Source organism: Lampetra planeri, chromosome 45 (genome assembly GCF_965212315.1).
Source record: "Lampetra planeri chromosome 45, kcLamPlan1.2.h2, whole genome shotgun sequence".
NCBI lineage: Eukaryota > Metazoa > Chordata > Hyperoartia > Petromyzontiformes > Petromyzontidae > Lampetra > Lampetra planeri.
In genome coordinates, this window is record NC_136151.1 from 4780232 (window position 1) to 4797832 (window position 17601).

At 51.4% G+C, this 17601-nt stretch overlaps 1 protein-coding gene across 1 annotated transcript in view; it reads right to left on the reverse strand.

Moving 5' to 3' along the window:
* Nucleotides 1-17601, reverse strand: part of LOC144733042 (E3 ubiquitin-protein ligase TRIM11-like) — a 101275-nt gene that overhangs the window by 21435 nt on the left and 62239 nt on the right. The window lies entirely within an intron of this gene.

Here is a 17601-nt window from a genome sequence, read left to right on the forward strand (position 1 = left end):
AAATTAAGGCTGTGCCTTTTTCACCTGATGAGGGAGGCTTGTGTTGCCTCCGAAACGTCGTAATTTAATTTAGTTGTTTTCATTTATTTTATTTTATTAATTATTTTACCTACGTGACTTTACCGTTAAAAACAAAGAGTATGAATCATTGCAGTCACGAAAGCTTCAAATCTAGAATCTTTGCCATTAAACAACTTGCAGACTCGTGCATGATAAGGAATAGGATTAAATATGGAGAAGCTCGTTTGGTTTCTCAAAATCAGAGCACAACCAATCACACTTCGGATTTTATTTAATTTCGCTCCTCGACCAAGCTCTGCACACTGGTTCGTTGTAGCAAACGATTTATGATCACGCTAGCTCTCACTATTAGTCTATGACAATAGATTCATGGCACTAAAACGAATGAGCTGCTACATAGAGAAATGTGTTTGGTTGTTAAAACCCAAACAAACTGAACTTAACTCGGCTACTTGATGTGAACTGCTGTCCGTGACTTGCTACTGACATCTGAACCGTTCGTTCCTGGACACAAACAAGCACATATATTTAGGCATATGCACGTAAAGATGTTCGTTTATCATTCTCCTTGTTCTGGTGAGGGTTGCGGCGGCAGCATGTTGAGTAGGGCAGTCCAGACCTCCCTTGCCCTGGCAATAGACTCTAACTCTTCCTGGAGAATTCTCAGGCGTTCCCAGGTCAGCCGAGCGACATAGTCCTGACAGCATGTCCTAGGCTGGCCACTGGGGCTTCGCCCAGTGGGACGTGCCCGGTAGAGTTCCAGGGGGAATCTATTGGGAGGCATCCTTACCAGGTGCCTGAATCACCTCAACTGCCTCATCTCGATCCAGAGGAGCAGCGACTCGACTCTGAGGCTCTCCCGGATTATCGAGCTCTTCACCCGATCATGGAGAGGGAGCCTGGCAACTCTGTGGAGAAACTTAATTTTGGCCCCTTATACCCGTGATATCATCCTTTCTGTCATTAGCCAAAGCTTATGACCATAGGTGAGGGTGGGAATGTAGATTGACCTGTAAACCGTGAGCTTTGTTCGAGAACTCAGCTTCTGCTTCACTACCACAGAATGGTAAGGTGCCCGCAACACTGCAGATGCTGCACCAATCCGCCTTCCGATCTCCCTCCCACTTACCATCACTCGCGAAAGAGACCCCGAGGTACTTAAACTCTTCGACTAAGGGCAGCTGTTCCCCCATCACCTGGAGAGAACAATCCACTATCTTCCGGGAGTGAACCATGACCTCAGATTTGGAGGTGCTGATCCTCATCCCAACCGCGTCACACTCGGCATAAACTCGTTCAAGTGCACACTGGAAATCACAGACTGACGAGGCAAAGAGGACAACATCATCTGCAAAAAGCAGCAACGCCATGTCCATGTGTCTGTACTGAATAGCTTCCATACCTCTGCTGCACCATGATATCCTGTCCATCAAAATCACAAACAGGAGTGGAGACAAGACGCACGCTTGGCAGAGTCTAACACCCACAGTGAACGACTTTGATTTAACACCAAGAATACAGACACAACTTTCACTCCGGGAATAAAGGGACCAGATAATGCACAAAAGCTGCACTGGTACATCATACTTCCCCAGCCCCTCGCACAAGACATTGCGGGGAACATGGTCAGGTGCTTTCTGCAAGCTTACAAAGCAGAAGTAAACTGGAGAAGCATACTCCCATGACCCCTCAAATATATGTGAGAAGAAAAAGAGCTGGTCCATTGTTCCATGACCATGACAGAATCCACAGTGTTCCTCCTGAATTTAAGGCTGGACTACTGGGCAGAGCCTCCTTTCCAGCACTCTGGCAAAGGCTTTACCTGGGATGCTGAGGAGTGTGATTCCTTCATGATGGATCCGAGAGGAGTGCATGTCCACCGGGTTGAGGGGCTCCTCAAAGTGTTCCTCTACCTCTCGACCATCTTCTTAGTTCAGGTAAATGTTACGCCACCCTTACTGAAAAGAGTCTGGGCCACGTCCATCAACCCTTGCAAAGGTGTCAGATGGTTTGCAAGAACATCTTTGAGGCTGCCCAAGAGTCCCTCTCCATGGCCTCTCCAAACTCCTCCCACATTTAGCCTTTCACTTCATTAACTGCGACTGCTACCACCCTCTTGGCAAGCCGGTACCTCTCAATCAAGTCTTCTGCCAAATGTTCCCAGACAATCCGCACTCATCATTTGGGCCTTCGATGTCTATCTGGTCAGTGCCCCAAGCATTGGATCCAATTTATCACCAGGTTGTGATCAAAATGACAGCTCTGTCCCTTCTATTCACCTGACCGTCCAGAACATATGGTCTTAGGTCCAATGATACAACTATAAAATCAATCATTGACCTTCAGTCCAAGGTGCTCTGGTACCAAGTACACTTATGAGCATCCTTGTGTTCGAACATGGTGTTTGTTATTGACATTCCGTGACTAGCACATAATTCCAATAACAACTCACCATTCAGGTTTAGATCAGGATGGCCATTTCTCCCAGGCACGCCTTTCCAGGTATCTCCATCATTTCCCAAGCATTGAAGTTCCCCAGTAAGAACATGGAGTGGGTAGGCAGCACTCTGTCGAGCATTGCACCCACGGTCTCCAAGAAGGCCAAATACTCTGAATTGCTCTTTGGTGCATAAGTACAGACAACAGTCAGAGTTTTCCTTGCTGAGACCCAAAGTCTCAATGTGACGACCCTCTCATGCACTGGGACAAACTCCAACTGAAACGCACCCGGCTTGTAAGTATCCCCTCACCCGCTGGGGGCCTCTCACCAGGGGTTGCTCTGGAAAGAGAGACCACCCACGGTTGGGAAGTTTGGTTTCAGTACCAATGCTGTGTGTAGAGGTGAAACCGACGGAATCTAGTTGGTTTCTTTACACCTTCTCCACCAGCTCTGGCTCCTTCCCCCAGTGATGTGACATTCCATGTCTCAATAGCGAGTGCCCATCGCCAAAGTCCAGTTCGTCTGAGACCATCCCTCTCCCTGCCTTACTGGCATCGCACCCGCCCCTCACCCTTCATCCTGCAGATGGTGCGCCCACAGGATGTCGCCATGTAGCCATATGGGGCTTGGCTCGACCAGGTTACTTGCCGGCTAACACAAACCCCAGGATTGGCTTCAGGGGGGAGGCCCGTTATACCTTGTCTGGGTGAGGTTTTCTGATTTTTGTATTTTTTTGCCATTAATGACGGACATTTTTATTATTTGGACCGTTATTTGTCTGGAACCTCCCCCAGACCTGTTTTCCAAGGGAGACCCTACCAGGAGTACAAGACTCCAGGCGACAATGCTCTGATGGCCATTGGAAAAAACAAACCCCACCACCATGACAAACCCCAACACCATGATAAGGCGTAAAAAATGTTTAACATGTTAATCGTCAGCTTTTAGACTTAGCCCACCACTTATCTCGGCCTCACACCAATCATAAAAGTGATTTATTATACTCTTACCTTCCCCCACCCAGCTATGTTGTTTGTAACATTGCAACACTTGATATACCCTGGCATACAGCACAGGAAACTCGTTTGGTTTATCAAAACCAGACCACAACCAATCACACTCCGGATTGTATTTCTTCTTCGCTCCTCGACCAAGCTCTGTCCTTTGCTTCATTGTGCCAAACGATTTACACTCACGCCAACTCGCAATACAAGTCTAAGGCATTAACTAATTCGCAGATTAATTCCTTTCAATGAATGAAAATAAAATGTTGAGAAACTTGCACGGTTTCTCAAAACCGGATCACAACCAATCACAACTCCACCGCCTTTGTGGATGAAGTGGATGAGCGCACTGTCAACCCACCAGCTTCCAGGCCACAGCCGAAATCAGTAGTGACTGACATTAGAAATGGTCGTAGCCAGTTTAACATATAGTAGGAGGCTTTCACGACCAATATTGTTCGTAATATTTTTTTGAGTTAGATCGTGTAAATATAAATGTGTCATTAACCCCCCACCACCTGAAACAGCCAATTGGTAATTAGTTACTACTTCAGCTCACCGTTTGTGTGTCTAAGAGTAAATTCACAACATTTACAATTTGAGTACTCGGACGCTTCGCTGGTAATTACATCCAGCACTCGCTATTCCTCCATCAAACTGCAGTGACCATCGTACAGTGTGGTGAAGTATGGCCAGACAACCCCCATGACTATCACAGCACACGAAGCTTGAGAGAACCTGTCTGAGTAGCCTACTGTTGCTGGACAATTGGTACTTATGGGCGGGCATCTCGAGCTGTGCGCTGTAGCAATTGTGATGTAATGGAACACCTGGGGCGATTTCCAGGAAGGCCAATAATTAATCCTCTGTTTAAAAAAACTCAACGAAGAATTCTGGATGACGCATGGCTTTCACTGAAATGGATCAGAGCCAATCGAATTGCTGCTGATTACAATGTCTGTGTGGGTTAATCGTGATATGGACATATTGGTGGTACACCGGTGTAGCATAACACACCAGTGCTCATGAAACTGTTTAAAATCTAAATTTGAATTAGCAAATCTGTTTATCCTTCTTTAATTGACACTGTCGTCAAGTTTGACGTGATTCGAAGGTTGATTCAGTCTACTGAGACTTAATTTCCTTTTAAAGGTCAATATGCACCATTGATTTCGGTCCGGGGCACGCGAGTTTTTGGGCTGACGAGGAGGGCGAGCACCTGGAGCAACAGCAATAGCAGCAGTTTTGTTGCGTTGCCTTACGCGCCTGAGGTGGGACTGCAGCATCATCTTCGTCATTGTCTTGAACTGCCGATGCCACAGTTCGCCAAGAAAATATTCTGGAAACGAATCGATGAACCGTCTGACCAAGTCTAGGCCACGAGTGAAATCTGAATTTGGATCACGGAGCAGCCAATCGTCATCACGGCCACAGACGGTAAAGTTTCGTGTTCAGCTGCTTATAATATTAGTTTTTCGACTGCTTTAACATAGCGAGAACTAATTTTGATGCACCAAGCAAGATTTTCTGACTGGGGTTCCTAATTTACTGCAGTTTAAAACTCTGAAATAATATTTAAGGGAACCTAAAGTCCATCAAAACACAAAAAACTATCCGATGTTTACACGAAATGCAATTGTAAACTTATGGGAATTGATATCATAATAATTGCTCATAAGGTTGAAATATAAAAATCAAAAGGTGATCAACTATAACGCATCAAAGACACAACGTTATCACCCCAACACCCCAATCATTCAGCTGATTTTTACGTCTCTTCCCTCCCTGGCCTCCTGCACTAAGCTTTGTACTTTGTACAATCTGACAAATGAGTAACCCTAGCACTGCTCACAGATCAATGGTCCATGGCTTTCAATTATTACCAGACTCGCGTACGGCAATAATTGGGCTGCTACATGGAGCAATTCCTTTTATTTTTATAAATTCAACACCACTGACCTTAACCCAGTTACTTGATGTAACTTCTGGCCGTGATTTGCTACTGATATCTTAACCAGTCATGCATGTACACAAACAAGCACACGTATTTGGACATCTGCACATAACGACGTTGAACGCATTAATCCGTCGGCTTTTAGGCTTAGACCTCCACTTGGAATCTTATCTCGAGCCGACCATAAAATTGCTTTATTACCTTTCCCTATCCCGAACCAGCTGTGAGCTTTGTAACATCTTACAAATGAGTAACCTGTAACAGTGTGGACGAATGCTTTCGCGCTTGGGTGAGCAGGGGTGACCAAGGTTACATGATGTAAGGGTGGGTGAGTGGTTATGGGGGGAAAATCACCCATAACCCCCATTTCCGGAAGCCAAGGCGCCACAGAGTCTGGCTTTGAAAGTGGGCAGAGCACGAGTTGGCCAGTCAGGGCAAGCCAGTTGGCATAGTGTAAGGGGTAGTCGATTGTTCGGCCGTGTCAGCCTCCGTTTTTGCAAGTGTTAAACGGAGGCGCGGACAAGGTTGTGGTGCTGGCCGGTACGGTCCTGGCCCATGCCACGACCGCCTTTCACGGCCCATGATGATCCGGGTCACCAGGGTCTCGTGGCGGGGGTTTCGGTATCTACGTCACAGGACGATCGATGGATCGCCGGGTTATGTCAGGAAAACGCGTCCCTGACTACGTGTCAGCCGTCGACGCTTCGCGCGCTGCTGTCCAAATATTGTGACGTCTTTAGCAAAGATGATTTCGATCTGGGACGCACATCGTTGCTCTCCCATCACATTGATACCGAGGATGCTAGTCCCATTCGGATGAATCCGCATCGGTTGAGCCCAGCAGAGAGGATCATGTCCGCGGCGCAGTAGATGATATGCTGGCCGCCGACATTATCTCTCCGTCCAACAGCCCATGGGGCGCTCCGGTGGTCCTGGTAAAGAAAAAGGATTGTATCCTGCGGTTTTGTGTTGATTTTCGGAGGTTAAACAAAGTGTCGGTTGCAGACGCTTACCCCCTGTCGCGTATGGATGATTCCCTCGATGCCTTGTCTGGGGCGACATTTTTTTCGACTCTTGACCTCTCTTCGGGGTTCTGGCAGCTCCCCCTGGACGAATCGTCGAGGGAAAAGACGGCTTTCCATACGCCACAGGGCCTGTTTCAGTTTAATTGTCTCCCCATAGGTTTGAACGCCGCCCCTGCTACATTCCAGAGGTTGATGGAACTCGTGTTGACCGGCCTGCAGTGGGACACGTACCTGATATATTTGGACAACGTCATTGTTTTCAGCCGCACGTTTGAGGAGCATCTTCAGAGATTGGATGCTGTTTTTGCTAGGGTGCGTTCCGCCAATTTGAAATTTAAGCCAAAGAAGTGTCACCTTTTGCAACGCTCCATGCGCTATTTGGGTCACATTGTCAGCCCTGATAGTGTGGCCACAGACCTGGACAAAACGGCGTGCGTTCGGGACTGGCCGACTCCGGCCACGGTTGGAGACGTACGTCGATTTGTTGGGTTCGCTTCCTATTACCGCAGATTCGTCTAACAATTTTGCTACGATTGCTAGGCCGCTGCACCTCTTTACGGCAAAGAACCAGAGGTTCAGATGGGGGCCGGCAGAGGAGGCGGCGTTTCATGGCCTACGCGATGGCTTGGCGCTGGATTACCCTGATTTCGCTCTGCCTTATATTTTGGATACCGATGCTAGTGACACGGGTATTGGCGCCGTCCTATCGCAGTTTAAGGGTGGCGTCGAGCGCGTTGTGGCTTACGGGAGCCGCGTTCTCTCTCTGGTGGAGACCCGCTATTGCGTCACCCGGCGGGAATTGTTGGCTATTGTGCATTTTGTCCGACAATACCACCCGTATTTTTATGGCCAGAAATTCATTGTGAGCACGGACAATGCGACTTTGCAATATTCCCTGAAAGTTGACCAGCCATCGTGCCAGCTGGCCAGATGGCTGGAAAGTTTGCAGGAGTTCTCGTTTGATGTTCAATACTGTAAGGGCTCGCGTCACGCTAATGCGGATGCGCTCTACCGATTGCCGCAGGGGTTCACCTGCGCCTGTGCCTCTGGCACGAATAGGTGCATGCGGGTTCCACAGCCCCCGCGGCCTGTCGCATTCGCTGTGGAGATGCCCGCGGCTTCCACGTGTCCTGAACCGGCCGATGGGGTTTTGAATTTGCCGCGTTCCATGTGGGTTCGTGAGCAATTGCTCGATGACTCGCTTGGGGCCTTGCGGAGTCAGGCTGCGAAGTCGAAGGGGTATCTGTCGTCTGATGGGATTCCGGCAGCAGCTCTCCGTGACGGCTTGTTGATGTGGAGGGAGGGCTTGCAGGATCGCTGGTGCCTTGTTGTGCCATCGTCGTTGCTATACGAATTGATTCGGATTCTGCACGCGGAAAAGTTGTTACATCTCGGGGTGCAGAAAACCTTGTTGACGTTGCAACGTGATTATTTTTGTCACGGCATGACGACTGACGTCGTCGGGCATATTCGGGCGTGCTCTGACTGTGCCCGGCTGAAGCCGCCAAAATAACCGTATGTTCCCCCAGTGCAGTCGATTTAAGTGACGAGGGTTAACGAGTTGGTGGCGTTGGATATTCTGGGGCCCTTTCCCCCGTCAGCTCAGAGAAACAAATTTTTCCTGGTCTGGGTCGAATATCTTTCCCAATGGCCAATGGCTTGGCCTTTGCCCGACCAGTCGGCGTTGTCTATCACGGAGGCATTCCTGTTCGGGTACGTGATGGACAAGGGGGCGCCGGAAAGGCTGCTTACAAACCAAGGGCGAAATTGTTCTTCAAACCTATTGCGGGATGCGTGTGACGCACTGGGAACTAAGAAAGTTCGGATCTCTCCCTACCATCCACAAACTGATGGGATGGTTGAACGGTTGAACCGGACCCTGTCGGCCATGCTCTGCCATACGGTTAGCGAGAAGCAGGCCGATTGGGATTTGCATATCCCAGGAGTGCTCTCTGCTTACCGGATGGCACCACATACGTCGACGGGGTACTCACCTTTCTTTTTGATGTACGGTCGAGAGAATGTGCCGCCTGTGGACGTGCAACTTGGCACGCGGGTGAAGGTTCCTATTAAACCCCTCCCCGAGTATATTCGCGACGCCGCTCAGCGCGTGGCGGAGGCGCGGGAGGCTGCCCGATTGGCTACGGCCAAGACCCAGGCCCGGAATGAACGGTGCACCCGGCGCACTCATTGTGGGTCCCCTTGGCGAGTGGGGGACATGGCCTTGCTCCACTGCCCACAGGTGCCAGTGGGGACCTCCCTTAAGTTGCACAAACCCTGGCAAGGGCCAGTTGTGCTGATTGAGGTCCCTAGCCCACAGTCCGCACGCGTTCGGGTCGGGTCGCGACGTTGGCACATTCACATGTCCCGATTGAAACCCTACGTTGCCCCGCGTGTCGATGCGTCATCTCCTAACGTTGCCTTGCCGGTGTTTGTCGCATCCGACGCGCCACTGTCCTTGCCTGTTCAACCTGCAAGCATGCCTATCGTGCCTCCTGTAGACGGCCCGGCGGTGATCCTGCCGGACAAATGGATTCCTGCACCGGGTGGGCTTACCACGGCGATGGGGACACCCGGCCCCGCTGCCCCTCTAAACCCGCTCCGGTTGCAGTTGCAGGGGGCCCCGGTTACGGACCTCTCTGGTGAACGGGGTGCGGGGAAGGACAGTCCTCCACCAGCGGCGGATGATTCTGTTTCCACCGCTCCTCAAACCCTGTCGGGACTGCGACCTCCGAGGGCGCCGCCTCTCGTGAAGGACGGGCCGGTGACCCGCACTCGTTCCAGATCCCTTCCCTTTCGTTGATAGTGTTCGTCGTTTTGTGCTCTCCGTTGTGTCGGTGGTGATTCCTGAATGTGTTGCCGTCGCTCGCATTATTTTATCCTGTTTCAGCCGGGACGGCTGGTCTTTTACATCAGGCGGGGGGGGGGGGTGCATGTAATGCGAGCGTAAACGGGGTTTGCTGCTGGGCTCTGGCCCAATCACACGGCGCGGGGTATTGGGGGGCGGAGCCCAGTATGGGGGTCGTGTGGGATGGGCTACCGTTCACCTCGGGTCAAATTGGAAGCGAGGTGAATGGAGGTGGAGCCAGCAGGGCAGTATGGGAAGGCCAGATGTGACGATCCGGAAGAGGAGGAGTCAGGGTCACGTGGGAAAGAGGATATAGGTGGGAGCCCATATGGGATCCGGGTCAGTTGCTGGAGCAAAGAGGCTGAGCCACGTTGGGTGGCCGGAGGAGATCCATGCCATCGGCCACGTGGCTGAAGGATCTTTGGCACGCCGTCGGCCAGCGGTGTGCGGAGTGGGGGAGCAGAGGAGCTGACGGAGGAACGCGCGTGGGCGCGCGCGAGGAGACACTGGTCCGCTGTCAGGACCAGCAGGGTGCGAGGAAGGGCGGAGGAGCTGACGAGGGAGCGCGTGCGGGGCGCGCGTGAGGAGAGGAGCCGACGAGGGAGTGCGTGCAGGGCGCGCGCGAGGAGACGCTGGTCCGTGGTCAGGACCAGCGGGGTGCGAGGAGGAAACTAAATAAAAGAGCAACGGAGACCACCAGTGCCTGACGAAGTCTTTTATTACACATGTGTCACTTGACACCATGGACACCCTTGCGAATGAGAAGTTCAATCGAGCGACTTTCCAGGTAAACTATTTTAACCATCAACATCCTGGGGACTCACAACATCGGAGATGAACAAGAAAGCCAACATTACTTAGCACGAGGTTATAACACTCACGAGACACTCCGTGGAAATGTGCTCAGGTGGTCAAGGTGACAGACACGAGCTTCGTATCGCACACAGCTCTCTAGACGCAACATGAGACACGTTACACGGTCGGCTTTGATCACTTCCAGACGGGAGCCAGGTCCACTCGCTACGCTCTCAGTGGGAGCTGCGCTCGCCATGACTCGTGGCTTCTCACTGATCGCCACTCGCTGTGGCTGAGAGACGCTGTTCCTTGAGCGCACACGGCGGGACGAACCAAGACGCGAATCGACTCTCACCTGCGTAGACAGGAGCGTTGCATTAACACCGCAGTGTTGGGGTTTACGGGTCGCGATTTTTTACAAAACCCAGTGGCCAGGCAAACGGTGATGGTTTGCCATCGGCTATGGTGAGGCTTTGTGGGTTTCTGCACCAAAACCGTACCTTGTAAAAAAATTCGTATTAAAGTATTTTTTTAAGCATGTCGTCTCTATCATTGCCATTTAGTTCAAATCAAGATTGTCATTTATTTGTTCATGATTTATTGAGCATGATAGTTTAAAATTGACGTTAAAAAATTAAACTTAATATTGTTAATTATTTGACTAATTGTCTCCCAACTTCACGTGTAAATGAGTGGGGGATCAGGTGGGAGGGTAGGAGGGTGATCATGTGGGTGGTTGAGCAGGTGTGTGTGTGTAGGTGGAGATTGGTGTTGTAGAGGTTAGTGCGCTGTGCTATGAACCTGCCGATCTAAGTTCAATTCCCACTCATGGCCACCAACACCAATGACCATTGTCTGAACCGGTCATGGGCCTCCCTTAGGTAAATTCAACCTGAACCAGTCATGGGCCTCTCATAGGTCGATTCAGACTCAAATGAGTACCTGGTGTGGAGTATAAATATCACCACTCGGGAGACAAAGGCGGCAGGGCTTGGTGCTGGCCATCCACCCACTCATGTGCCGTGCCGGCCTTCATAGATGCTCGATAACAGCACTTGCCCACCAGTTTTTTCAGGCTATACGGGGGATCTTTGCCTTTTTGTGCGGGTGGATGAGTGAGCGGGTTTGCAGATGTTCAGATGGGAGGGAGATCAGCCGGGAATGGGCGCTTGAATATGCATGAGGTGGGCAGGTGGGAGGGTAGCAGGATGGGCAGGTGTATGGCCGAGCAAGTGTATGGCCGAGCAGGTGTGTGTGGGCAGGTGGGAGGGAGGGTCTCTGTAGATTGCTGGGGGGGTAGTAGATTAGGGAGTGGCAGGTGGCAAGTAAAAGAGTGTTGGATGCAGGTGAGTTGGTGGCGATCATAATTATCAAGCATAGTCATTATCATCATGATCGTGCTCTTCATCATCATCCATCAGTCAAGATCCATTCATCATCATAGCTCATGATGACGAGGAACAAGCAAACCAATTAAGAGTGCAGCTATAAATACCACGAGACGCGCCAAGGAATGTGACCCAAGGCTACAGACAGCACTTATCTGTGAAGGCGTAAGCTGTAGATTTACAAACCGTGCCCGGGTTTAATCTCCGATAATATAGCATCTATACAAATAAAACAACAGTAACCATCCCCAAAAAATACGTGTTTACACAAGTCAGTCAGCCTCAGCTATGAGTCACATTCACAGCCTGGATGACAATCTTGAAAATATTTTTCAGATTTCATTTTTTATTCACCCAGAACACATTGACACTTGACCCACAAGACAATATGATTCACAGGTAACCCAGAACATAATCAAGTCTGTATATTTACGCGATCTAAACCAATAAACCTTTATCATTGATAATATTGGTCGCGAAAGCCTGCGTGTTCAAGTCGATTTGTTTAACCAGGTGAGAACTCAAGAGACCGGGTTGAGTCTCGGTTGCAAGAGTGATGATAATGATGCTGCTTCTGCTGCTGATGATGATTATGTTACTACTGATAATAATTATATTATTATTGATGCTGCTGGTTCTACTCCTGATGCTGATAATGATAATGATGGAGCTACTGCTGTTGATGCTGTTGCTACTGTTACTAATTCTGCTGCTGAAGATGCTGATGCTGATGATCGAGTCGAGTATAATTTATTTTTAACGAGGTGAGAACTCAGGAGATCAGGACGAGTCTCATTGACAAGAGTGACCTGGGGAACAAAAATGAAAAAAGCACAACGAGTCAAACCCATGCCAGCAATGAAGCAAATAGAAATCTCACGCACAGCCCAGAGCGCAATGCGATTCGCGTTCACACAATTACACAACTGGTACGATATAATCAATGCGTCTCAAATTATCTACGCGTTGGTACACAGCCTGAATGGTGTCTCACATTAAAGAGGGGCACTGCGGTGGCTCGGAGATGTTAACTCCCTCGCCTGGTATACATTAGGTTATGGGTTAGATTACGACCCTGAAAGCTAATATATATTTGGAGTTTGCGTTATTTTATTATTTTCCTTCTACGTGACTTTACTGAAAGAACCAGGAAGATGAATCCCCCATGTAGCCTTAACAGACTGTTGGGGCAAGTGCTGTTAGTAGCCGGCACTGTGACACACGAGGGAGTGGGTAGGCAGCACCACGCCCAGAAATACACAAAGACAAAGATACGCACAGACACAGTAACAAAGCCACAAACACAATAACAAAGACACACAAAGACACGCACAGACACAGTAACAAAGACACAATTACAATAACAAAGACACACAAAGACATGCACAGACACAGTAACAAAGACACAAACACAATAACAAAGAACCACAAAGACAAAGATACGCACAGACACAGTAACAAAGACACACAAAGACACGCACACAGTAACAAAGACACAAACACAATAACGAAGACACACAAAGACAAATACATGCACAGACACAGTAACAAAGACACAAACACAATAACAAAGACACACAAAGACAAAGATACGCACAGACACAGTAACAAAGACACAAACACAATAACAAAGATAAAGATACGCACAGACAGTAACAAAGACACACACATAATAACAAAGACACACAAAGGCATACACACCAATCCACTTACCCGAAGACAAAGATCTCGTAGAGCTTTCAAATAATGTTGAGTTAAGGGCTGTTAGTGAGTTTCACCTATGAACGCCAGCCTGGGAGAGACCCGCCTTTGTATCCCCAGGGGTAATGTTTACTCATCGCACCATGTACAGATAGTCCCCGAGTTACGATGGTCCGACTTACGATATTTCGATCTTACGATGGTGATAGCGATACGACAAAATTGTTAAATATTTTACATTTTGCGCGGCATCAAACGCAGCAGCGTACGAGGTATGAATATTGGTGAGTACAGTCCAATATACGTTACGATACGTTCAATGCATGTGTAGTGACGGTACGCGCTGACAAGGGGGGATCGTGTGAGAGCGCGTCGGGTATGGCTACATCGCGTGGTATAGTGGTGACGCACGCTGACAATGATGGATCGTGTGGCAGCGCGTGGTGAGTGGTTGTGTGCGCTGACACAAGCTGGGAAAAAGGATCGTGTGGCAGCGCGTGGTGATTGGCCAACTAGGGTGGGTGCTCACATCGAGGTCCGCATAGGCTCCGTCTCCCCGGGAGCGGAGGACTATAAAAGGCGATGCGCGGGGGCGCTCGGAGAGTTGGTAACCAGTGAAGATCAAAGACGGAGTTGGAAGAGATAGGGTCCTGAGACCCCTAGTCCCGCTGTCCTTGTAAGGGCCGGGACCCTGTGGGCGGGAGAGCCCGTGTGTGTGTAGCCAGGGGAACCGCGTAGCGTAGGCTGCAGTTGGCCACACGTGTTAGTGGAGTGAAGTTGGCGTTAATAAAAGTGTGCTACCCGTCAAGTCGTCTCCCGCCGTAATTCCTACATTACAACTGGCGTCAGAAGTGAACCTGTCTTCAAAGAATGGATACTAGGAAGACTACCCGTACCCACGAGCGAGATCGGGAAGACGACCACGACGTACCGGGACTGCAAGCCTCGGGAGGGGAGGAAGAGGAGATGCCGACGCCATAGCACCTCGCGGCGATGCCCGACGCTCCGCTGGGGTCCGACACCGGCCTCCAGAATGCGTACTCCCGCCTGGCGGAGTTGCTGCTTGCCACCGCTTCTATTTTGGCGGAAATCACCGCTTCTGGAGGAGGGAGGACGACGACAAGGCTGGAGGAGGGAGCACGGGCCGAAGAATCCCGCCAGAATGCGCTCCGCGCCTCAAATTTTGAGATTGGCGCCAATTTCGCTAATCAGCCGTCGATTGGCGGGAATTGTGTGCACCACGTGGTTGGGGACCTCCACTCTTCACAGCCCGCGTCATCAGCGCGCGCCAAAAATTCTCACCAAACACCTGCCGAGGGAGCTGCCATTCTTCTCAACCAAAGCGGCGCACGGGAAAATCATCTGTCGGAGGACGACCAAGTCTTCCAACAAAGACTTCCCGCGCTGACGGCATTCAAGGCTGAGGGGGGCGACTGGGGAGCCTTCCAGCGAAGGTTTCTCGCACATCAAGAAATGTCGGGGTGGTCCGACGCCACGGCCTTACGTGCGCTGCTGGCGACGCTGGACGACGACGCACTCGCGGCCTTCAGGTCTGCCCCAAGATCGTCCCGCTCCACGCTCCAGGCCGCGCTACACCTCATGGCCAAAGTGTATGGACCGCCCTCGGCCTGTCGCCACCAGTTCTACGAGCGGCGTAAAGGGGACACGGAAACTCCGCTCGCCTACTGCACGGCGCTGCTCGCCCTTGCGGACGCCGCCTTTCCCCGCATGGACGAGGAGGTGAAGGACGCCATGGTGACGGAGCAGCTGCTGGCGTTGGCCCAGGACCTGGGGGTCCCCATCAATACGGCTGAGGAGATGGACATTTGCTCTTTGGGGGTTGCTACGAGTATCCATGCACACGAGGTCCTGAAGCGGAAGCGGATGGTCGTCTGTGCATCGGCGGGAGTTGCAACACCTGCCTCGATGGTCGCCGAGCCTCAGATTGTTCCATCTCGGGAGGAGGCCTTCACCGTGGCAAGACCGGCGGAGTGGAGATCGGGAGGTCGTTCGCCCCTGCAATCGACCCGCAAGCTGGAGCAACCGAAACCTGCAACATCTCTCGTCATGTGCTACAACTGCGGCCTTCGGGGTCACGTCGCGTCCGGGTGCCGGGCTCCGCGTCAGCGCGCCACGGGACCACGTCCGGACGACGACCAAGGGCCCAAGTCGTCCCAGCTACCCCCGGCAAGTCGCGGCACCACACATGCTCGGTCCACATACATGGCACACTTGGGTCGCCGCTTTGCGGTGGAGGGAACGCGCATGGGGGCCAGAGATTCGGTTCGGCGAGGGGGGTTCGTACACGGCCTGGGAGCAGTCAAATGGTCCGAGTTGGCCCACAGAATAGTGGCTGCGTCGGCTGGGTCGTCCGTGGTAACGGGATTTATTGACGGGGTTGAGGTCCGGGTACTAGTGGACACGGGTGCGTCGGCCACTATCATTTCGGACCTTATAACATCCTCCCTGTCCAATGTCGACCCCTACTCCCGGTGGACGTACCATGTTACGCGGCGAATGGGGGCTCGTTGGGCATTGTCGGCCAGATTCGGGCGAGCATTTGTATAGGGGATATTAAATTGGCGGGTCCTGTTTTGGTTTCATCGTCCCTGGCAGTTCCATGTTTACTGGGTACGGACTTTTTGGCTAAAATGCCCATTAAAATTCTCGTCGATCAGGCCTGTATTGAGCTTCCATCGGGTTGGCGTATTGCATTTTTGGCAAGTCCTACCAAACTACGCACGGTTTGTGCAACGGTCCAGGCGCTGGCAACTCAGACGGTGCGCGTGCCCCCGGGAGCGCAGATGCTGGTACCCCTTCGGTTACGAAAACACTTCGGGGTGGATGCGGCGGGACAGGGTGTTCTGTTGGGACCATCAAACAAAGCTGTTGGGGGCCTCGACTTGGCGGTAGCTCAGACCATGGTGCGGGCGGACAGGGATCCATTCGTTATGGTTCTGAACGCGGGGTCGCGGCCAGCTGTTATTACACAGGGCACCGTGCTTGCTCACGCGGCGCTGTTGCCCGTGGATGAGCAGCTTGTTGCACATGTTGATTCTACCCTGGATCTGCATCCTCCATCGGGGGAGGACACACAATGGTTGGACTCGTTGTGTGCGGGTTCTAGTAACCTGTCTAGTGTGCAGTTGGGAGCACTGAGGGGCCTGCTACTCGAATTTTCTGATGTGTTTAGCAGACACAAATACGATATTGGCTGCACAGACCTGTTGCGCCACCACATAGCGACGGGTGATGCGGCCCCAATTCGGCAGAATCCCTTCCGGCTGAGCCCAGCCGAGAAGGAGCATGTGCAGTCGGCTGTTAATGACATGCTGGCTGCCGACATCATTTCGCCCTCTTCCAGTCCATGGGGTGCTCCCATCGTCCTTGTTAAAAGCAGGACGGCTCCTTGCGTTTTTGTGTAGGCTTCCGCCGCCTTAATAAAATCTCGATGGCCGACGCGTATCCACTCCCCAGAATGGATGAGTCTCTAGATGCCTTGGCAGGGGCACGTTTCTTTTCAACGCTTGACCTGCTTTCGGGATTTTGGCAATTGCCCCTCGATGAGGAATCGAAACCAAAGACCGCTTTCCGGACACCGGGAGGCCTATTTCAATTTAATCGTTTGCCCATGGGGCTTCATTCCACTCCCGCGACGTTCCAGAGGCTCATGGAATTGGTTTTGTCAGGTCTCCAATGGGACACCTGCTTGATTTACCTCGATGACATCACCGTTTTCAGCCGGACCTTTGAGGAGCACCTCCAACGATTAAGGGGGGTGTTCCTCAGGATGCGTTCCGCTAAGTTGAAATTTAAACCAGGGAAATGCCACCTGCTTCGGGAATCGGGGAGGTACTTGGGGCATATCATTGGCCGTTCAGGGATCTCTACAGACCCTGCTAAGACGCACTGCGTCAGCTCGTGGCCAACGCCAACCTCAGTCACTGAGGTCCGCAGCTTCATATGGTTCGCCTCCTACTACCGCCGTTTTGTCGAAAATTTTGCCACCATAACCAGGCCCCTACATGCTTTGATGGCGAAAGGGGTAAGGTTTCACTGGGGGCCGGAGGAGGAGGCTGCGTTCTGCTCCCTTCGGGACGCCTTGGTGCGGGCTCCTCCCTTGTGTTACCCCGATTTCACGCAACCGTTCCTGCTTGACACGGATGCCAGTAACACGGGTATCAGGGGAGTGCTCTCACAGGTGGTCGGGGGTGTCGAACGGGTGGTCGCCTACGGTAGCAGGGTTTTGTCACCAGCGGAACAGCGCTACTGTGTGACACGTCGTGAATTGCTGGCGATCGTTTTTTTTATCCAGCAATTCAGGCCGTATCTCTACGGCCGTCATTTTACTGTTCGTACGGACCACGCGGCGCTTCAGTACGCGATGCGGGTTGCCCAACCCTCCGGTCAGTTATCCCGATGGTT